Raw genomic sequence first — 19,822 nt, forward strand, 5'->3', positions numbered from 1 at the left:
CAATGAAGGTAGATTGGAAAATTGGGACAGCTCTCCTCGGAGAACCGAAGTTTTCCAAGTCATGAGGGACCTAGAAACAGGAAATAATGTTGTGAAAATGTTCCCACACCTGAAAGGTCCACAACGATTCGGCCGAATTTTAAGGTCACCAGGAAAACAAGTAAAAATGACAGGAGGAAGAACGTTTTCGTACAGGGAGTGGTTAGTGTCAGTAAGTCCCTGTCGGACATTGACAAAGAGGAAGATTCAATGAACACAAAAGGGAATTCGGTGGTCACGTTCAGATGTGCAGATTTACGCTGAGAATGCGAGAGAATGAAACGAATAGACACACGTTGACTGAAGTATAGAACCAGCAGAGCGAAGGTGGGCCGCATGGCCTCCGTCTGCGCTGCGACACATGTTGTGATTCAGTGTGAAATCACAGTTCGACCGACAGAATGTGGGAATTTAGTAAAAACGTTTCTATTTACACAGCCTCCGTACGTCTGCGAAACAGCATATCACACGACAGCAGCGGAGGTCTTTGACATCAGTCTCGAACGTGCGAGCCGCGTGCCAGATGAAAAGCTGAATCGCTCTGTGGACAGGGCCCGGAGCGTGGCAGCAGAGTGGCGCAGCGGGAGCGTGCTGGGCCCATAACCCAGAGGTCGATGGATCGAAACCATCCTCTGCTATTATTCAATGTCACCTCGAGCTGATTTCCTTTGGATCGGTGCTCTCTTCTGCCAGCTGCATACCCGAATGGCAAATCCACTCCATGCAAGGTGCGTGGTTTTAGAGGTCTCAGTGGCATTCTGTTGTTCGGCGGTTTTTATTCTGAACTGGATCGCAAAACCAGTTCTCTGCGATGCCAATCAGTTAGTCAAGTTGAAACAAATGTCTTGCGGTTTCGTCCATTCCCTGCAGTAATTCGCTACCCTGGTTCAGACGTGAATGACAAGCATGTCAAAAACCTCATCACGACTCAGACACAGTTCCCCCACGATTAGGACGGATCCCACCGATTGTGAATAACCTCAGAGAGAGAGAGAGACAGGCAAACGGCGTGGATTCGATGGGTTGAACGGCTTGTGTCTACTCGAGAATGGTGCTACGTGTTTATGCCATCCCACTGCCTGTCTCTGGGACAGAGAGGCTGAGGGAGCAAAACTGGTTCATTTTTAACCGTCCCTTCCGTGTTGGACTGCCTGCAGTCCCTCAGCTCAGGGCCGTGGGGAGGACTCTCAGTGAGTGAAGGTTTCACTCGGATTCTCTTCATCTGGGACACTTGGGGCTCAGATGTTAACTGCTGCGCGGTAGCAACAAAGAAAGCGATGCCCACTTTGCTATAGACTTTCCGTAAGATTGCTGCGTGAAGACGATTTCTGAACACCAAGAAGGCTGCACAACAATGTGAATTTACCTGGGCGAAGAGTCCTCGGTGTCCATTTCTTTCTGTCCTTCCAGCACAGCATCTTTCCATCTCTCAGATAACAGACCTTTGGAGAAAGTTCACAATCAAAGTTGTTCATGTTCCCCGCATTAATGCAACTGACACCTCTCACCCCAACGGTTTCAGAGAGTGAGAGAGAGAGAGAGAGAGAGAGAGACTCTACCCGCCCCCACCCTACACCACGCCCCACCCCCACCCCAGAACAACGTGCAAGTAGAAATAAATTGGTTTAATTATCGAGCAGTGGAGATAGTCCAGTTCCTGGGGATGAGACAAACATCAGCGCCCCGGGGACAGAATGACAAGCAGAAGTTCTGGAAACGCTTTGCTGCTTGCAATTCTTGGAGCAATGTGGAATGTACTTCACACTGAGCAACTTTCAGCTGGCTCAGAGTCTCCAATGTACATTGCTGTGTTTGCCGCCAGCTCAGAGAGAGAGAACAATAGGAAGGACGTAGGAGTGAATAACGATCCGCGTGAGAGGGCGAATAGCTGCTCATGGAGACTGTTAGTGGCTAACAATACGTAGTCTGTCATAGCCGACGAGGTGATAACAAGGAGTCGTTGGTGTGGTAGGGGTCAAGGACATGGGGGAGTTCAGGCCCTAAAGTTATGGAACTCGATATTGAAGACCGGAGGGCTGTAAGGTCTCCAAGTGGAAAATGAGTTGTTGTTCTTTCATCTGGAGCTAGAACACTGCTGCAAGCCTGAGACAGAGATGTTGGTCAGGGAACAGGGTGATGTGTTAAAGTGGCAGACAACCGCCAGGTCAGGGCCTTTTTCCTGCGGGCAGAACCGGGATGTTCTGCGAAGCAGTCACCCAGTTTATGCTTCATGCTACATTGGGGAAACGACACTGTGAGCAGCGAATGCAGTGGACTAGGTTGTGGCAAAAGTGCTGCTTTACCTGGCAGGTATGTTTGAGCCCTTGGATATTCAGGAGGGAGCCGGTAAATGGGCAGGTGTTGCACATTCGGCAGTTTCAGGCGAAAGCGACTTGGCACTATGGGAGGTGGGTGTGGGGTGTTGCGAGTGAAGGAAGAGTGGACCCGAAGTGTAACCCCTGGCACAACGGGTGCGTGTTGGGACCATAACCCACTCTCTCCTATTCACTCAATGTCGTCTTTAGCAGCTTTCCCTTATAACTGCGCTCTGTTCTGCACCTCGCCTTCTCATCTGCTTCCGAAAAAAGGCTTGGACATAAATATTTCACAGTGATATACTGGCCCAATGTGCACAGTCGAGTTGATACACTCGTGGAGATCTGCGTGGTCTTCTCCTGTTCTCTGTATCCCATGGTGAGGAGGGTAATGCTTGTCACTGGCCGCTCGGGTGTCATAGAAAAATTTCAAAACAAAATGTTTGAATTGTCTGCCAGTGGAGAGAGCCCGGTTCCTGGGGACGTGACAAACAGCAGCAGGGAGACTGAATGAGAAGCAGCTGTTCGGGAAACCCTTTGCCGCTAGCAATTCTTAGAGCAATCTCAAATGTATTTCATAGTGAGCACGTCTCAGGTCACTCAAGCGGTGTGGGGCATCGGTCGTGGGCCGGCTCTCTGGCTCGTTGGTCTAGGCGTATGATTCTCGCTTTGGGTGCTTCACTGTGATGAGTTGCGAGAGGTCCCGGGTTCAAATCCCGGACGAGCCCGAGGTTTTTCTAAAACTTGACTTGTGCAAAACTGCCTGATTAATTTTCTCAAAAAGCACCTTGGTGAAACGAGGTTGGGCTGTCTGGAGTACGGACAAGGCAGAAAACAGGGAAGTGAAATGGTTGGATGTCGTGTCGAACAGGTTGACGTGAGCTGTGCGGTGTTCGGGGAATGTCAGCAATGAAGGTAGATTGGAAAATTGGGACAGCTCTCCTCGGAGAACCGAAGTTTTCCAAGTCATGAGGGACCTAGAAACAGGAAATAATGTTGTGAAAATGTTCCCACACCTGAAAGGTCCACAACGATTCGGCCGAATTTTAAGGTCACCAGGAAAACAAGTAAAAATGACAGGAGGAAGAACGTTTTCGTACAGGGAGTGGTTAGTGTCAGTAAGTCCCTGTCGGACATTGACAAAGAGGAAGATTCAATGAACACAAAAGGGAATTCGGTGGTCACGTTCAGATGTGCAGATTTACGCTGAGAATGCGAGAGAATGAAACGAATAGACACACGTTGACTGAAGTATAGAACCAGCAGAGCGAAGGTGGGCCGCATGGCCTCCGTCTGCGCTGCGACACATGTTGTGATTCAGTGTGAAATCACAGTTCGACCGACAGAATGTGGGAATTTAGTAAAACGTTTCTATTTACACAGCCTCCGTACGTCTGCGAAACAGCATATCACACGACAGCAGCGGAGGTCTTTGACATCAGTCTCGAACGTGCGAGCCGCGTGCCAGATGAAAAGCTGAATCGCTCTGTGGACAGGGCCCGGAGCGTGGCAGCAGAGTGGCGCAGCGGGAGCGTGCTGGGCCCATAACCCAGAGGTCGATGGATCGAAACCATCCTCTGCTATTATTCAATGTCACCTCGAGCTGATTTCCTTTGGATCGGTGCTCTCTTCTGCCAGCTGCATACCCGAATGGCAAATCCACTCCATGCAAGGTGCGTGGTTTTAGAGGTCTCAGTGGCATTCTGTTGTTCGGCGGTTTTTATTCTGAACTGGATCGCAAAACCAGTTCTCTGCGATGCCAATCAGTTAGTCAAGTTGAAACAAATGTCTTGCGGTTTCGTCCATTCCCTGCAGTAATTCGCTACCCTGGTTCAGACGTGAATGACAAGCATGTCAAAAACCTCATCACGACTCAGACACAGTTCCCCCACGATTAGGACGGATCCCACCGATTGTGAATAACCTCAGAGAGAGAGAGAGACAGGCAAACGGCGTGGATTCGATGGGTTGAACGGCTTGTGTCTACTCGAGAATGGTGCTACGTGTTTATGCCATCCCACTGCCTGTCTCTGGGACAGAGAGGCTGAGGGAGCAAAACTGGTTCATTTTTAACCGTCCCTTCCGTGTTGGACTGCCTGCAGTCCCTCAGCTCAGGGCCGTGGGGAGGACTCTCAGTGAGTGAAGGTTTCACTCGGATTCTCTTCATCTGGGACACTTGGGGCTCAGATGTTAACTGCTGCGCGGTAGCAACAAAGAAAGCGATGCCCACTTTGCTATAGACTTTCCGTAAGATTGCTGCGTGAAGACGATTTCTGAACACCAAGAAGGCTGCACAACAATGTGAATTTACCTGGGCGAAGAGTCCTCGGTGTCCATTTCTTTCTGTCCTTCCAGCACAGCATCTTTCCATCTCTCAGATAACAGACCTTTGGAGAAAGTTCACAATCAAAGTTGTTCATGTTCCCCGCATTAATGCAACTGACACCTCTCACCCCAACGGTTTCAGAGAGTGAGAGAGAGAGAGAGAGAGAGAGACTCTACCCGCCCCCACCCTACACCACGCCCCACCCCACCCCAGAACAACGTGCAAGTAGAAATAAATTGGTTTAATTATCGAGCAGTGGAGATAGTCCAGTTCCTGGGGATGAGACAAACATCAGCGCCCCGGGGACAGAATGACAAGCAGAAGTTCTGGAAACGCTTTGCTGCTTGCAATTCTTGGAGCAATGTGGAATGTACTTCACACTGAGCAACTTTCAGCTGGCTCAGAGTCTCCAATGTACATTGCTGTGTTTGCCGCCAGCTCAGAGAGAGAGAACAATAGGAAGGACGTAGGAGTGAATAACGATCCGCGTGAGAGGGCGAATAGCTGCTCATGGAGACTGTTAGTGGCTAACAATACGTAGTCTGTCATAGCCGACGAGGTGATAACAAGGAGTCGTTGGTGTGGTAGGGGTCAAGGACATGGGGGAGTTCAGGCCCTAAAGTTATGGAACTCGATATTGAAGACCGGAGGGCTGTAAGGTCTCCAAGTGGAAAATGAGTTGTTGTTCTTTCATCTGGAGCTAGAACACTGCTGCAAGCCTGAGACAGAGATGTTGGTCAGGGAACAGGGTGATGTGTTAAAGTGGCAGACAACCGCCAGGTCAGGGCCTTTTTCCTGCGGGCAGAACCGGGATGTTCTGCGAAGCAGTCACCCAGTTTATGCTTCATGCTACATTGGGGAAACGACACTGTGAGCAGCGAATGCAGTGGACTAGGTTGTGGCAAAAGTGCTGCTTTACCTGGCAGGTATGTTTGAGCCCTTGGATATTCAGGAGGGAGCCGGTAAATGGGCAGGTGTTGCACATTCGGCAGTTTCAGGCGAAAGCGACTTGGCACTATGGGAGGTGGGTGTGGGGTGTTGCGAGTGAAGGAAGAGTGGACCCGAAGTGTAACCCCTGGCACAACGGGTGCGTGTTGGGACCATAACCCACTCTCTCCTATTCACTCAATGTCGTCTTTAGCAGCTTTCCCTTATAACTGCGCTCTGTTCTGCACCTCGCCTTCTCATCTGCTTCCGAAAAAAGGCTTGGACATAAATATTTCACAGTGATATACTGGCCCAATGTGCACAGTCGAGTTGATACACTCGTGGAGATCTGCGTGGTCTTCTCCTGTTCTCTGTATCCCATGGTGAGGAGGGTAATGCTTGTCACTGGCCGCTCGGGTGTCATAGAAAAATTTCAAAACAAAATGTTTGAATTGTCTGCCAGTGGAGAGAGCCCGGTTCCTGGGGACGTGACAAACAGCAGCAGGGAGACTGAATGAGAAGCAGCTGTTCGGGAAACCCTTTGCCGCTAGCAATTCTTAGAGCAATCTCAAATGTATTTCATAGTGAGCACGTCTCAGGTCACTCAAGCGGTGTGGGGCATCGGTCGTGGGCCGGCTCTCTGGCTCGTTGGTCTAGGCGTATGATTCTCGCTTTGGGTGCTTCACTGTGATGAGTTGCGAGAGGTCCCGGGTTCAAATCCCGGACGAGCCCGAGGTTTTTCTAAAACTTGACTTGTGCAAAACTGCCTGATTAATTTTCTCAAAAAGCACCTTGGTGAAACGAGGTTGGGCTGTCTGGAGTACGGACAAGGCAGAAAACAGGGAAGTGAAATGGTTGGATGTCGTGTCGAACAGGTTGACGTGAGCTGTGCGGTGTTCGGGGAATGTCAGCAATGAAGGTAGATTGGAAAATTGGGACAGCTCTCCTCGGAGAACCGAAGTTTTCCAAGTCATGAGGGACCTAGAAACAGGAAATAATGTTGTGAAAATGTTCCCACACCTGAAAGGTCCACAACGATTCGGCCGAATTTTAAGGTCACCAGGAAAACAAGTAAAAATGACAGGAGGAAGAACGTTTTCGTACAGGGAGTGGTTAGTGTCAGTAAGTCCCTGTCGGACATTGACAAAGAGGAAGATTCAATGAACACAAAAGGGAATTCGGTGGTCACGTTCAGATGTGCAGATTTACGCTGAGAATGCGAGAGAATGAAACGAATAGACACACGTTGACTGAAGTATAGAACCAGCAGAGCGAAGGTGGGCCGCATGGCCTCCGTCTGCGCTGCGACACATGTTGTGATTCAGTGTGAAATCACAGTTCGACCGACAGAATGTGGGAATTTAGTAAAAACGTTTCTATTTACACAGCCTCCGTACGTCTGCGAAACAGCATATCACACGACAGCAGCGGAGGTCTTTGACATCAGTCTCGAACGTGCGAGCCGCGTGCCAGATGAAAAGCTGAATCGCTCTGTGGACAGGGCCCGGAGCGTGGCAGCAGAGTGGCGCAGCGGGAGCGTGCTGGGCCCATAACCCAGAGGTCGATGGATCGAAACCATCCTCTGCTATTATTCAATGTCACCTCGAGCTGATTTCCTTTGGATCGGTGCTCTCTTCTGCCAGCTGCATACCCGAATGGCAAATCCACTCCATGCAAGGTGCGTGGTTTTAGAGGTCTCAGTGGCATTCTGTTGTTCGGCGGTTTTTATTCTGAACTGGATCGCAAAACCAGTTCTCTGCGATGCCAATCAGTTAGTCAAGTTGAAACAAATGTCTTGCGGTTTCGTCCATTCCCTGCAGTAATTCGCTACCCTGGTTCAGACGTGAATGACAAGCATGTCAAAAACCTCATCACGACTCAGACACAGTTCCCCCACGATTAGGACGGATCCCACCGATTGTGAATAACCTCAGAGAGAGAGAGAGACAGGCAAACGGCGTGGATTCGATGGGTTGAACGGCTTGTGTCTACTCGAGAATGGTGCTACGTGTTTATGCCATCCCACTGCCTGTCTCTGGGACAGAGAGGCTGAGGGAGCAAAACTGGTTCATTTTTAACCGTCCCTTCCGTGTTGGACTGCCTGCAGTCCCTCAGCTCAGGGCCGTGGGGAGGACTCTCAGTGAGTGAAGGTTTCACTCGGATTCTCTTCATCTGGGACACTTGGGGCTCAGATGTTAACTGCTGCGCGGTAGCAACAAAGAAAGCGATGCCCACTTTGCTATAGACTTTCCGTAAGATTGCTGCGTGAAGACGATTTCTGAACACCAAGAAGGCTGCACAACAATGTGAATTTACCTGGGCGAAGAGTCCTCGGTGTCCATTTCTTTCTGTCCTTCCAGCACAGCATCTTTCCATCTCTCAGATAACAGACCTTTGGAGAAAGTTCACAATCAAAGTTGTTCATGTTCCCCGCATTAATGCAACTGACACCTCTCACCCCAACGGTTTCAGAGAGTGAGAGAGAGAGAGAGAGAGAGAGACTCTACCCGCCCCCACCCTACACCACGCCCCACCCCACCCCAGAACAACGTGCAAGTAGAAATAAATTGGTTTAATTATCGAGCAGTGGAGATAGTCCAGTTCCTGGGGATGAGACAAACATCAGCGCCCCGGGGACAGAATGACAAGCAGAAGTTCTGGAAACGCTTTGCTGCTTGCAATTCTTGGAGCAATGTGGAATGTACTTCACACTGAGCAACTTTCAGCTGGCTCAGAGTCTCCAATGTACATTGCTGTGTTTGCCGCCAGCTCAGAGAGAGAGAACAATAGGAAGGACGTAGGAGTGAATAACGATCCGCGTGAGAGGGCGAATAGCTGCTCATGGAGACTGTTAGTGGCTAACAATACGTAGTCTGTCATAGCCGACGAGGTGATAACAAGGAGTCGTTGGTGTGGTAGGGGTCAAGGACATGGGGGAGTTCAGGCCCTAAAGTTATGGAACTCGATATTGAAGACCGGAGGGCTGTAAGGTCTCCAAGTGGAAAATGAGTTGTTGTTCTTTCATCTGGAGCTAGAACACTGCTGCAAGCCTGAGACAGAGATGTTGGTCAGGGAACAGGGTGATGTGTTAAAGTGGCAGACAACCGCCAGGTCAGGGCCTTTTTCCTGCGGGCAGAACCGGGATGTTCTGCGAAGCAGTCACCCAGTTTATGCTTCATGCTACATTGGGGAAACGACACTGTGAGCAGCGAATGCAGTGGACTAGGTTGTGGCAAAAGTGCTGCTTTACCTGGCAGGTATGTTTGAGCCCTTGGATATTCAGGAGGGAGCCGGTAAATGGGCAGGTGTTGCACATTCGGCAGTTTCAGGCGAAAGCGACTTGGCACTATGGGAGGTGGGTGTGGGGTGTTGCGAGTGAAGGAAGAGTGGACCCGAAGTGTAACCCCTGGCACAACGGGTGCGTGTTGGGACCATAACCCACTCTCTCCTATTCACTCAATGTCGTCTTTAGCAGCTTTCCCTTATAACTGCGCTCTGTTCTGCACCTCGCCTTCTCATCTGCTTCCGAAAAAAGGCTTGGACATAAATATTTCACAGTGATATACTGGCCCAATGTGCACAGTCGAGTTGATACACTCGTGGAGATCTGCGTGGTCTTCTCCTGTTCTCTGTATCCCATGGTGAGGAGGGTAATGCTTGTCACTGGCCGCTCGGGTGTCATAGAAAAATTTCAAAACAAAATGTTTGAATTGTCTGCCAGTGGAGAGAGCCCGGTTCCTGGGGACGTGACAAACAGCAGCAGGGAGACTGAATGAGAAGCAGCTGTTCGGGAAACCCTTTGCCGCTAGCAATTCTTAGAGCAATCTCAAATGTATTTCATAGTGAGCACGTCTCAGGTCACTCAAGCGGTGTGGGGCATCGGTCGTGGGCCGGCTCTCTGGCTCGTTGGTCTAGGCGTATGATTCTCGCTTTGGGTGCTTCACTGTGATGAGTTGCGAGAGGTCCCGGGTTCAAATCCCGGACGAGCCCGAGGTTTTTCTAAAACTTGACTTGTGCAAAACTGCCTGATTAATTTTCTCAAAAAGCACCTTGGTGAAACGAGGTTGGGCTGTCTGGAGTACGGACAAGGCAGAAAACAGGGAAGTGAAATGGTTGGATGTCGTGTCGAACAGGTTGACGTGAGCTGTGCGGTGTTCGGGGAATGTCAGCAATGAAGGTAGATTGGAAAATTGGGACAGCTCTCCTCGGAGAACCGAAGTTTTCCAAGTCATGAGGGACCTAGAAACAGGAAATAATGTTGTGAAAATGTTCCCACACCTGAAAGGTCCACAACGATTCGGCCGAATTTTAAGGTCACCAGGAAAACAAGTAAAAATGACAGGAGGAAGAACGTTTTCGTACAGGGAGTGGTTAGTGTCAGTAAGTCCCTGTCGGACATTGACAAAGAGGAAGATTCAATGAACACAAAAGGGAATTCGGTGGTCACGTTCAGATGTGCAGATTTACGCTGAGAATGCGAGAGAATGAAACGAATAGACACACGTTGACTGAAGTATAGAACCAGCAGAGCGAAGGTGGGCCGCATGGCCTCCGTCTGCGCTGCGACACATGTTGTGATTCAGTGTGAAATCACAGTTCGACCGACAGAATGTGGGAATTTAGTAAAAACGTTTCTATTTACACAGCCTCCGTACGTCTGCGAAACAGCATATCACACGACAGCAGCGGAGGTCTTTGACATCAGTCTCGAACGTGCGAGCCGCGTGCCAGATGAAAAGCTGAATCGCTCTGTGGACAGGGCCCGGAGCGTGGCAGCAGAGTGGCGCAGCGGGAGCGTGCTGGGCCCATAACCCAGAGGTCGATGGATCGAAACCATCCTCTGCTATTATTCAATGTCACCTCGAGCTGATTTCCTTTGGATCGGTGCTCTCTTCTGCCAGCTGCATACCCGAATGGCAAATCCACTCCATGCAAGGTGCGTGGTTTTAGAGGTCTCAGTGGCATTCTGTTGTTCGGCGGTTTTTATTCTGAACTGGATCGCAAAACCAGTTCTCTGCGATGCCAATCAGTTAGTCAAGTTGAAACAAATGTCTTGCGGTTTCGTCCATTCCCTGCAGTAATTCGCTACCCTGGTTCAGACGTGAATGACAAGCATGTCAAAAACCTCATCACGACTCAGACACAGTTCCCCCACGATTAGGACGGATCCCACCGATTGTGAATAACCTCAGAGAGAGAGAGAGACAGGCAAACGGCGTGGATTCGATGGGTTGAACGGCTTGTGTCTACTCGAGAATGGTGCTACGTGTTTATGCCATCCCACTGCCTGTCTCTGGGACAGAGAGGCTGAGGGAGCAAAACTGGTTCATTTTTAACCGTCCCTTCCGTGTTGGACTGCCTGCAGTCCCTCAGCTCAGGGCCGTGGGGAGGACTCTCAGTGAGTGAAGGTTTCACTCGGATTCTCTTCATCTGGGACACTTGGGGCTCAGATGTTAACTGCTGCGCGGTAGCAACAAAGAAAGCGATGCCCACTTTGCTATAGACTTTCCGTAAGATTGCTGCGTGAAGACGATTTCTGAACACCAAGAAGGCTGCACAACAATGTGAATTTACCTGGGCGAAGAGTCCTCGGTGTCCATTTCTTTCTGTCCTTCCAGCACAGCATCTTTCCATCTCTCAGATAACAGACCTTTGGAGAAAGTTCACAATCAAAGTTGTTCATGTTCCCCGCATTAATGCAACTGACACCTCTCACCCCAACGGTTTCAGAGAGTGAGAGAGAGAGAGAGAGAGAGAGACTCTACCCGCCCCCACCCTACACCACGCCCCACCCCACCCCAGAACAACGTGCAAGTAGAAATAAATTGGTTTAATTATCGAGCAGTGGAGATAGTCCAGTTCCTGGGGATGAGACAAACATCAGCGCCCCGGGGACAGAATGACAAGCAGAAGTTCTGGAAACGCTTTGCTGCTTGCAATTCTTGGAGCAATGTGGAATGTACTTCACACTGAGCAACTTTCAGCTGGCTCAGAGTCTCCAATGTACATTGCTGTGTTTGCCGCCAGCTCAGAGAGAGAGAACAATAGGAAGGACGTAGGAGTGAATAACGATCCGCGTGAGAGGGCGAATAGCTGCTCATGGAGACTGTTAGTGGCTAACAATACGTAGTCTGTCATAGCCGACGAGGTGATAACAAGGAGTCGTTGGTGTGGTAGGGGTCAAGGACATGGGGGAGTTCAGGCCCTAAAGTTATGGAACTCGATATTGAAGACCGGAGGGCTGTAAGGTCTCCAAGTGGAAAATGAGTTGTTGTTCTTTCATCTGGAGCTAGAACACTGCTGCAAGCCTGAGACAGAGATGTTGGTCAGGGAACAGGGTGATGTGTTAAAGTGGCAGACAACCGCCAGGTCAGGGCCTTTTTCCTGCGGGCAGAACCGGGATGTTCTGCGAAGCAGTCACCCAGTTTATGCTTCATGCTACATTGGGGAAACGACACTGTGAGCAGCGAATGCAGTGGACTAGGTTGTGGCAAAAGTGCTGCTTTACCTGGCAGGTATGTTTGAGCCCTTGGATATTCAGGAGGGAGCCGGTAAATGGGCAGGTGTTGCACATTCGGCAGTTTCAGGCGAAAGCGACTTGGCACTATGGGAGGTGGGTGTGGGGTGTTGCGAGTGAAGGAAGAGTGGACCCGAAGTGTAACCCCTGGCACAACGGGTGCGTGTTGGGACCATAACCCACTCTCTCCTATTCACTCAATGTCGTCTTTAGCAGCTTTCCCTTATAACTGCGCTCTGTTCTGCACCTCGCCTTCTCATCTGCTTCCGAAAAAAGGCTTGGACATAAATATTTCACAGTGATATACTGGCCCAATGTGCACAGTCGAGTTGATACACTCGTGGAGATCTGCGTGGTCTTCTCCTGTTCTCTGTATCCCATGGTGAGGAGGGTAATGCTTGTCACTGGCCGCTCGGGTGTCATAGAAAAATTTCAAAACAAAATGTTTGAATTGTCTGCCAGTGGAGAGAGCCCGGTTCCTGGGGACGTGACAAACAGCAGCAGGGAGACTGAATGAGAAGCAGCTGTTCGGGAAACCCTTTGCCGCTAGCAATTCTTAGAGCAATCTCAAATGTATTTCATAGTGAGCACGTCTCAGGTCACTCAAGCGGTGTGGGGCATCGGTCGTGGGCCGGCTCTCTGGCTCGTTGGTCTAGGCGTATGATTCTCGCTTTGGGTGCTTCACTGTGATGAGTTGCGAGAGGTCCCGGGTTCAAATCCCGGACGAGCCCGAGGTTTTTCTAAAACTTGACTTGTGCAAAACTGCCTGATTAATTTTCTCAAAAAGCACCTTGGTGAAACGAGGTTGGGCTGTCTGGAGTACGGACAAGGCAGAAAACAGGGAAGTGAAATGGTTGGATGTCGTGTCGAACAGGTTGACGTGAGCTGTGCGGTGTTCGGGGAATGTCAGCAATGAAGGTAGATTGGAAAATTGGGACAGCTCTCCTCGGAGAACCGAAGTTTTCCAAGTCATGAGGGACCTAGAAACAGGAAATAATGTTGTGAAAATGTTCCCACACCTGAAAGGTCCACAACGATTCGGCCGAATTTTAAGGTCACCAGGAAAACAAGTAAAAATGACAGGAGGAAGAACGTTTTCGTACAGGGAGTGGTTAGTGTCAGTAAGTCCCTGTCGGACATTGACAAAGAGGAAGATTCAATGAACACAAAAGGGAATTCGGTGGTCACGTTCAGATGTGCAGATTTACGCTGAGAATGCGAGAGAATGAAACGAATAGACACACGTTGACTGAAGTATAGAACCAGCAGAGCGAAGGTGGGCCGCATGGCCTCCGTCTGCGCTGCGACACATGTTGTGATTCAGTGTGAAATCACAGTTCGACCGACAGAATGTGGGAATTTAGTAAAAACGTTTCTATTTACACAGCCTCCGTACGTCTGCGAAACAGCATATCACACGACAGCAGCGGAGGTCTTTGACATCAGTCTCGAACGTGCGAGCCGCGTGCCAGATGAAAAGCTGAATCGCTCTGTGGACAGGGCCCGGAGCGTGGCAGCAGAGTGGCGCAGCGGGAGCGTGCTGGGCCCATAACCCAGAGGTCGATGGATCGAAACCATCCTCTGCTATTATTCAATGTCACCTCGAGCTGATTTCCTTTGGATCGGTGCTCTCTTCTGCCAGCTGCATACCCGAATGGCAAATCCACTCCATGCAAGGTGCGTGGTTTTAGAGGTCTCAGTGGCATTCTGTTGTTCGGCGGTTTTTATTCTGAACTGGATCGCAAAACCAGTTCTCTGCGATGCCAATCAGTTAGTCAAGTTGAAACAAATGTCTTGCGGTTTCGTCCATTCCCTGCAGTAATTCGCTACCCTGGTTCAGACGTGAATGACAAGCATGTCAAAAACCTCATCACGACTCAGACACAGTTCCCCCACGATTAGGACGGATCCCACCGATTGTGAATAACCTCAGAGAGAGAGAGAGACAGGCAAACGGCGTGGATTCGATGGGTTGAACGGCTTGTGTCTACTCGAGAATGGTGCTACGTGTTTATGCCATCCCACTGCCTGTCTCTGGGACAGAGAGGCTGAGGGAGCAAAACTGGTTCATTTTTAACCGTCCCTTCCGTGTTGGACTGCCTGCAGTCCCTCAGCTCAGGGCCGTGGGGAGGACTCTCAGTGAGTGAAGGTTTCACTCGGATTCTCTTCATCTGGGACACTTGGGGCTCAGATGTTAACTGCTGCGCGGTAGCAACAAAGAAAGCGATGCCCACTTTGCTATAGACTTTCCGTAAGATTGCTGCGTGAAGACGATTTCTGAACACCAAGAAGGCTGCACAACAATGTGAATTTACCTGGGCGAAGAGTCCTCGGTGTCCATTTCTTTCTGTCCTTCCAGCACAGCATCTTTCCATCTCTCAGATAACAGACCTTTGGAGAAAGTTCACAATCAAAGTTGTTCATGTTCCCCGCATTAATGCAACTGACACCTCTCACCCCAACGGTTTCAGAGAGTGAGAGAGAGAGAGAGAGAGAGAGACTCTACCCGCCCCCACCCTACACCACGCCCCACCCCACCCCAGAACAACGTGCAAGTAGAAATAAATTGGTTTAATTATCGAGCAGTGGAGATAGTCCAGTTCCTGGGGATGAGACAAACATCAGCGCCCCGGGGACAGAATGACAAGCAGAAGTTCTGGAAACGCTTTGCTGCTTGCAATTCTTGGAGCAATGTGGAATGTACTTCACACTGAGCAACTTTCAGCTGGCTCAGAGTCTCCAATGTACATTGCTGTGTTTGCCGCCAGCTCAGAGAGAGAGAACAATAGGAAGGACGTAGGAGTGAATAACGATCCGCGTGAGAGGGCGAATAGCTGCTCATGGAGACTGTTAGTGGCTAACAATACGTAGTCTGTCATAGCCGACGAGGTGATAACAAGGAGTCGTTGGTGTGGTAGGGGTCAAGGACATGGGGGAGTTCAGGCCCTAAAGTTATGGAACTCGATATTGAAGACCGGAGGGCTGTAAGGTCTCCAAGTGGAAAATGAGTTGTTGTTCTTTCATCTGGAGCTAGAACACTGCTGCAAGCCTGAGACAGAGATGTTGGTCAGGGAACAGGGTGATGTGTTAAAGTGGCAGACAACCGCCAGGTCAGGGCCTTTTTCCTGCGGGCAGAACCGGGATGTTCTGCGAAGCAGTCACCCAGTTTATGCTTCATGCTACATTGGGGAAACGACACTGTGAGCAGCGAATGCAGTGGACTAGGTTGTGGCAAAAGTGCTGCTTTACCTGGCAGGTATGTTTGAGCCCTTGGATATTCAGGAGGGAGCCGGTAAATGGGCAGGTGTTGCACATTCGGCAGTTTCAGGCGAAAGCGACTTGGCACTATGGGAGGTGGGTGTGGGGTGTTGCGAGTGAAGGAAGAGTGGACCCGAAGTGTAACCCCTGGCACAACGGGTGCGTGTTGGGACCATAACCCACTCTCTCCTATTCACTCAATGTCGTCTTTAGCAGCTTTCCCTTATAACTGCGCTCTGTTCTGCACCTCGCCTTCTCATCTGCTTCCGAAAAAAGGCTTGGACATAAATATTTCACAGTGATATACTGGCCCAATGTGCACAGTCGAGTTGATACACTCGTGGAGATCTGCGTGGTCTTCTCCTGTTCTCTGTATCCCATGGTGAGGAGGGTAATGCTTGTCACTGGCCGCTCGGGTGTCATAGAAAAATTTCAAAACAAAATGTTTGAATTGTCTGCCAGTGGAGAGAGCCCGGTTCCTGGGGACGTGACAAACAGCAGCAGGGAGACTGAATGAGAAGCAGCTGTTCGGGAAACCCTTTGCCGCTAGCAATTCTTAGAGCAATCTCAAATGTATTTCATAGTGAGCACGTCTCAGGTCACTCAAGCGGTGTGGGGCATCGGTCGTGGGCCGGCTCTCTGGCTCGTTGGTCTAGGCGTATGATTCTCGCTTTGGGTGCTTCACTGTGATGAGTTGCGAGAGGTCCCGGGTTCAAATCCCGGACGAGCCCGAGGTTTTTCTAAAACTTGACTTGTGCAAAACTGCCTGATTAATTTTCTCAAAAAGCACCTTGGTGAAACGAGGTTGGGCTGTCTGGAGTACGGACAAGGCAGAAAACAGGGAAGTGAAATGGTTGGATGTCGTGTCGAACAGGTTGACGTGAGCTGTGCGGTGTTCGGGGAATGTCAGCAATGAAGGTAGATTGGAAAATTGGGACAGCTCTCCTCGGAGAACCGAAGTTTTCCAAGTCATGAGGGACCTAGAAACAGGAAATAATGTTGTGAAAATGTTCCCACACCTGAAAGGTCCACAACGATTCGGCCGAATTTTAAGGTCACCAGGAAAACAAGTAAAAATGACAGGAGGAAGAACGTTTTCGTACAGGGAGTGGTTAGTGTCAGTAAGTCCCTGTCGGACATTGACAAAGAGGAAGATTCAATGAACACAAAAGGGAATTCGGTGGTCACGTTCAGATGTGCAGATTTACGCTGAGAATGCGAGAGAATGAAACGAATAGACACACGTTGACTGAAGTATAGAACCAGCAGAGCGAAGGTGGGCCGCATGGCCTCCGTCTGCGCTGCGACACATGTTGTGATTCAGTGTGAAATCACAGTTCGACCGACAGAATGTGGGAATTTAGTAAAAACGTTTCTATTTACACAGCCTCCGTACGTCTGCGAAACAGCATATCACACGACAGCAGCGGAGGTCTTTGACATCAGTCTCGAACGTGCGAGCCGCGTGCCAGATGAAAAGCTGAATCGCTCTGTGGACAGGGCCCGGAGCGTGGCAGCAGAGTGGCGCAGCGGGAGCGTGCTGGGCCCATAACCCAGAGGTCGATGGATCGAAACCATCCTCTGCTATTATTCAATGTCACCTCGAGCTGATTTCCTTTGGATCGGTGCTCTCTTCTGCCAGCTGCATACCCGAATGGCAAATCCACTCCATGCAAGGTGCGTGGTTTTAGAGGTCTCAGTGGCATTCTGTTGTTCGGCGGTTTTTATTCTGAACTGGATCGCAAAACCAGTTCTCTGCGATGCCAATCAGTTAGTCAAGTTGAAACAAATGTCTTGCGGTTTCGTCCATTCCCTGCAGTAATTCGCTACCCTGGTTCAGACGTGAATGACAAGCATGTCAAAAACCTCATCACGACTCAGACACAGTTCCCCACGATTAGGACGGATCCCACCGATTGTGAATAACCTCAGAGAGAGAGAGAGACAGGCAAACGGCGTGGATTCGATGGGTTGAACGGCTTGTGTCTACTCGAGAATGGTGCTACGTGTTTATGCCATCCCACTGCCTGTCTCTGGGACAGAGAGGCTGAGGGAGCAAAACTGGTTCATTTTTAACCGTCCCTTCCGTGTTGGACTGCCTGCAGTCCCTCAGCTCAGGGCCGTGGGGAGGACTCTCAGTGAGTGAAGGTTTCACTCGGATTCTCTTCATCTGGGACACTTGGGGCTCAGATGTTAACTGCTGCGCGGTAGCAACAAAGAAAGCGATGCCCACTTTGCTATAGACTTTCCGTAAGATTGCTGCGTGAAGACGATTTCTGAACACCAAGAAGGCTGCACAACAATGTGAATTTACCTGGGCGAAGAGTCCTCGGTGTCCATTTCTTTCTGTCCTTCCAGCACAGCATCTTTCCATCTCTCAGATAACAGACCTTTGGAGAAAGTTCACAATCAAAGTTGTTCATGTTCCCCGCATTAATGCAACTGACACCTCTCACCCCAACGGTTTCAGAGAGTGAGAGAGAGAGAGAGAGAGAGAGAGACTCTACCCGCCCCCACCCTACACCACGCCCCACCCCACCCCAGAACAACGTGCAAGTAGAAATAAATTGGTTTAATTATCGAGCAGTGGAGATAGTCCAGTTCCTGGGGATGAGACAAACATCAGCGCCCCGGGGACAGAATGACAAGCAGAAGTTCTGGAAACGCTTTGCTGCTTGCAATTCTTGGAGCAATGTGGAATGTACTTCACACTGAGCAACTTTCAGCTGGCTCAGAGTCTCCAATGTACATTGCTGTGTTTGCCGCCAGCTCAGAGAGAGAGAACAATAGGAAGGACGTAGGAGTGAATAACGATCCGCGTGAGAGGGCGAATAGCTGCTCATGGAGACTGTTAGTGGCTAACAATACGTAGTCTGTCATAGCCGACGAGGTGATAACAAGGAGTCGTTGGTGTGGTAGGGGTCAAGGACATGGGGGAGTTCAGGCCCTAAAGTTATGGAACTCGATATTGAAGACCGGAGGGCTGTAAGGTCTCCAAGTGGAAAATGAGTTGTTGTTCTTTCATCTGGAGCTAGAACACTGCTGCAAGCCTGAGACAGAGATGTTGGTCAGGGAACAGGGTGATGTGTTAAAGTGGCAGACAACCGCCAGGTCAGGGCCTTTTTCCTGCGGGCAGAACCGGGATGTTCTGCGAAGCAGTCACCCAGTTTATGCTTCATGCTACATTGGGGAAACGACACTGTGAGCAGCGAATGCAGTGGACTAGGTTGTGGCAAAAGTGCTGCTTTACCTGGCAGGTATGTTTGAGCCCTTGGATATTCAGGAGGGAGCCGGTAAATGGGCAGGTGTTGCACATTCGGCAGTTTCAGGCGAAAGCGACTTGGCACTATGGGAGGTGGGTGTGGGGTGTTGCGAGTGAAGGAAGAGTGGACCCGAAGTGTAACCCCTGGCACAACGGGTGCGTGTTGGGACCATAACCCACTCTCTCCTATTCACTCAATGTCGTCTTTAGCAGCTTTCCCTTATAACTGCGCTCTGTTCTGCACCTCGCCTTCTCATCTGCTTCCGAAAAAAGGCTTGGACATAAATATTTCACAGTGATATACTGGCCCAATGTGCACAGTCGAGTTGATACACTCGTGGAGATCTGCGTGGTCTTCTCCTGTTCTCTGTATCCCATGGTGAGGAGGGTAATGCTTGTCACTGGCCGCTCGGGTGTCATAGAAAAATTTCAAAACAAAATGTTTGAATTGTCTGCCAGTGGAGAGAGCCCGGTTCCTGGGGACGTGACAAACAGCAGCAGGGAGACTGAATGAGAAGCAGCTGTTCGGGAAACCCTTTGCCGCTAGCAATTCTTAGAGCAATCTCAAATGTATTTCATAGTGAGCACGTCTCAGGTCACTCAAGCGGTGTGGGGCATCGGTCGTGGGCCGGCTCTCTGGCTCGTTGGTCTAGGCGTATGATTCTCGCTTTGGGTGCTTCACTGTGATGAGTTGCGAGAGGTCCCGGGTTCAAATCCCGGACGAGCCCGAGGTTTTTCTAAAACTTGACTTGTGCAAAACTGCCTGATTAATTTTCTCAAAAAGCACCTTGGTGAAACGAGGTTGGGCTGTCTGGAGTACGGACAAGGCAGAAAACAGGGAAGTGAAATGGTTGGATGTCGTGTCGAACAGGTTGACGTGAGCTGTGCGGTGTTCGGGGAATGTCAGCAATGAAGGTAGATTGGAAAATTGGGACAGCTCTCCTCGGAGAACCGAAGTTTTCCAAGTCATGAGGGACCTAGAAACAGGAAATAATGTTGTGAAAATGTTCCCACACCTGAAAGGTCCACAACGATTCGGCCGAATTTTAAGGTCACCAGGAAAACAAGTAAAAATGACAGGAGGAAGAACGTTTTCGTACAGGGAGTGGTTAGTGTCAGTAAGTCCCTGTCGGACATTGACAAAGAGGAAGATTCAATGAACACAAAAGGGAATTCGG

General features: G+C 50.0%; 6 non-coding genes across 6 annotated transcripts; all 6 read left to right on the forward strand.

The window, feature by feature from the left end:
* The first annotated feature begins 605 nt into the window (after positions 1-605).
* On the forward strand, positions 606-677 carry trnam-cau (transfer RNA methionine (anticodon CAU)). The gene has a single exon. It is a non-coding gene; the product is annotated as a tRNA-Met (tRNA).
* A 3,188-nt stretch (positions 678-3,865) lies between these two features.
* trnam-cau (transfer RNA methionine (anticodon CAU)) lies at positions 3,866-3,937 on the forward strand. The gene has a single exon. It is a non-coding gene; the product is annotated as a tRNA-Met (tRNA).
* A 3,186-nt stretch (positions 3,938-7,123) lies between these two features.
* Positions 7,124-7,195, forward strand: trnam-cau (transfer RNA methionine (anticodon CAU)). Its single transcript has one exon. It is a non-coding gene; the product is annotated as a tRNA-Met (tRNA).
* Positions 7,196-10,381: 3,186 nt separating this feature from the next.
* On the forward strand, positions 10,382-10,453 carry trnam-cau (transfer RNA methionine (anticodon CAU)). The gene has a single exon. It is a non-coding gene; the product is annotated as a tRNA-Met (tRNA).
* A 3,186-nt stretch (positions 10,454-13,639) lies between these two features.
* Positions 13,640-13,711, forward strand: trnam-cau (transfer RNA methionine (anticodon CAU)). Its single transcript has one exon. It is a non-coding gene; the product is annotated as a tRNA-Met (tRNA).
* Positions 13,712-16,897: 3,186 nt separating this feature from the next.
* Positions 16,898-16,969, forward strand: trnam-cau (transfer RNA methionine (anticodon CAU)). The gene has a single exon. It is a non-coding gene; the product is annotated as a tRNA-Met (tRNA).
* Positions 16,970-19,822: the final 2,853 nt, after the last annotated feature.

The sequence above is a fragment of the Hemiscyllium ocellatum genome, unplaced genomic scaffold, assembly GCF_020745735.1.
Source record: "Hemiscyllium ocellatum isolate sHemOce1 unplaced genomic scaffold, sHemOce1.pat.X.cur. scaffold_1503_pat_ctg1, whole genome shotgun sequence".
Classification (NCBI taxonomy): Eukaryota; Metazoa; Chordata; class Chondrichthyes; order Orectolobiformes; family Hemiscylliidae; genus Hemiscyllium; species Hemiscyllium ocellatum.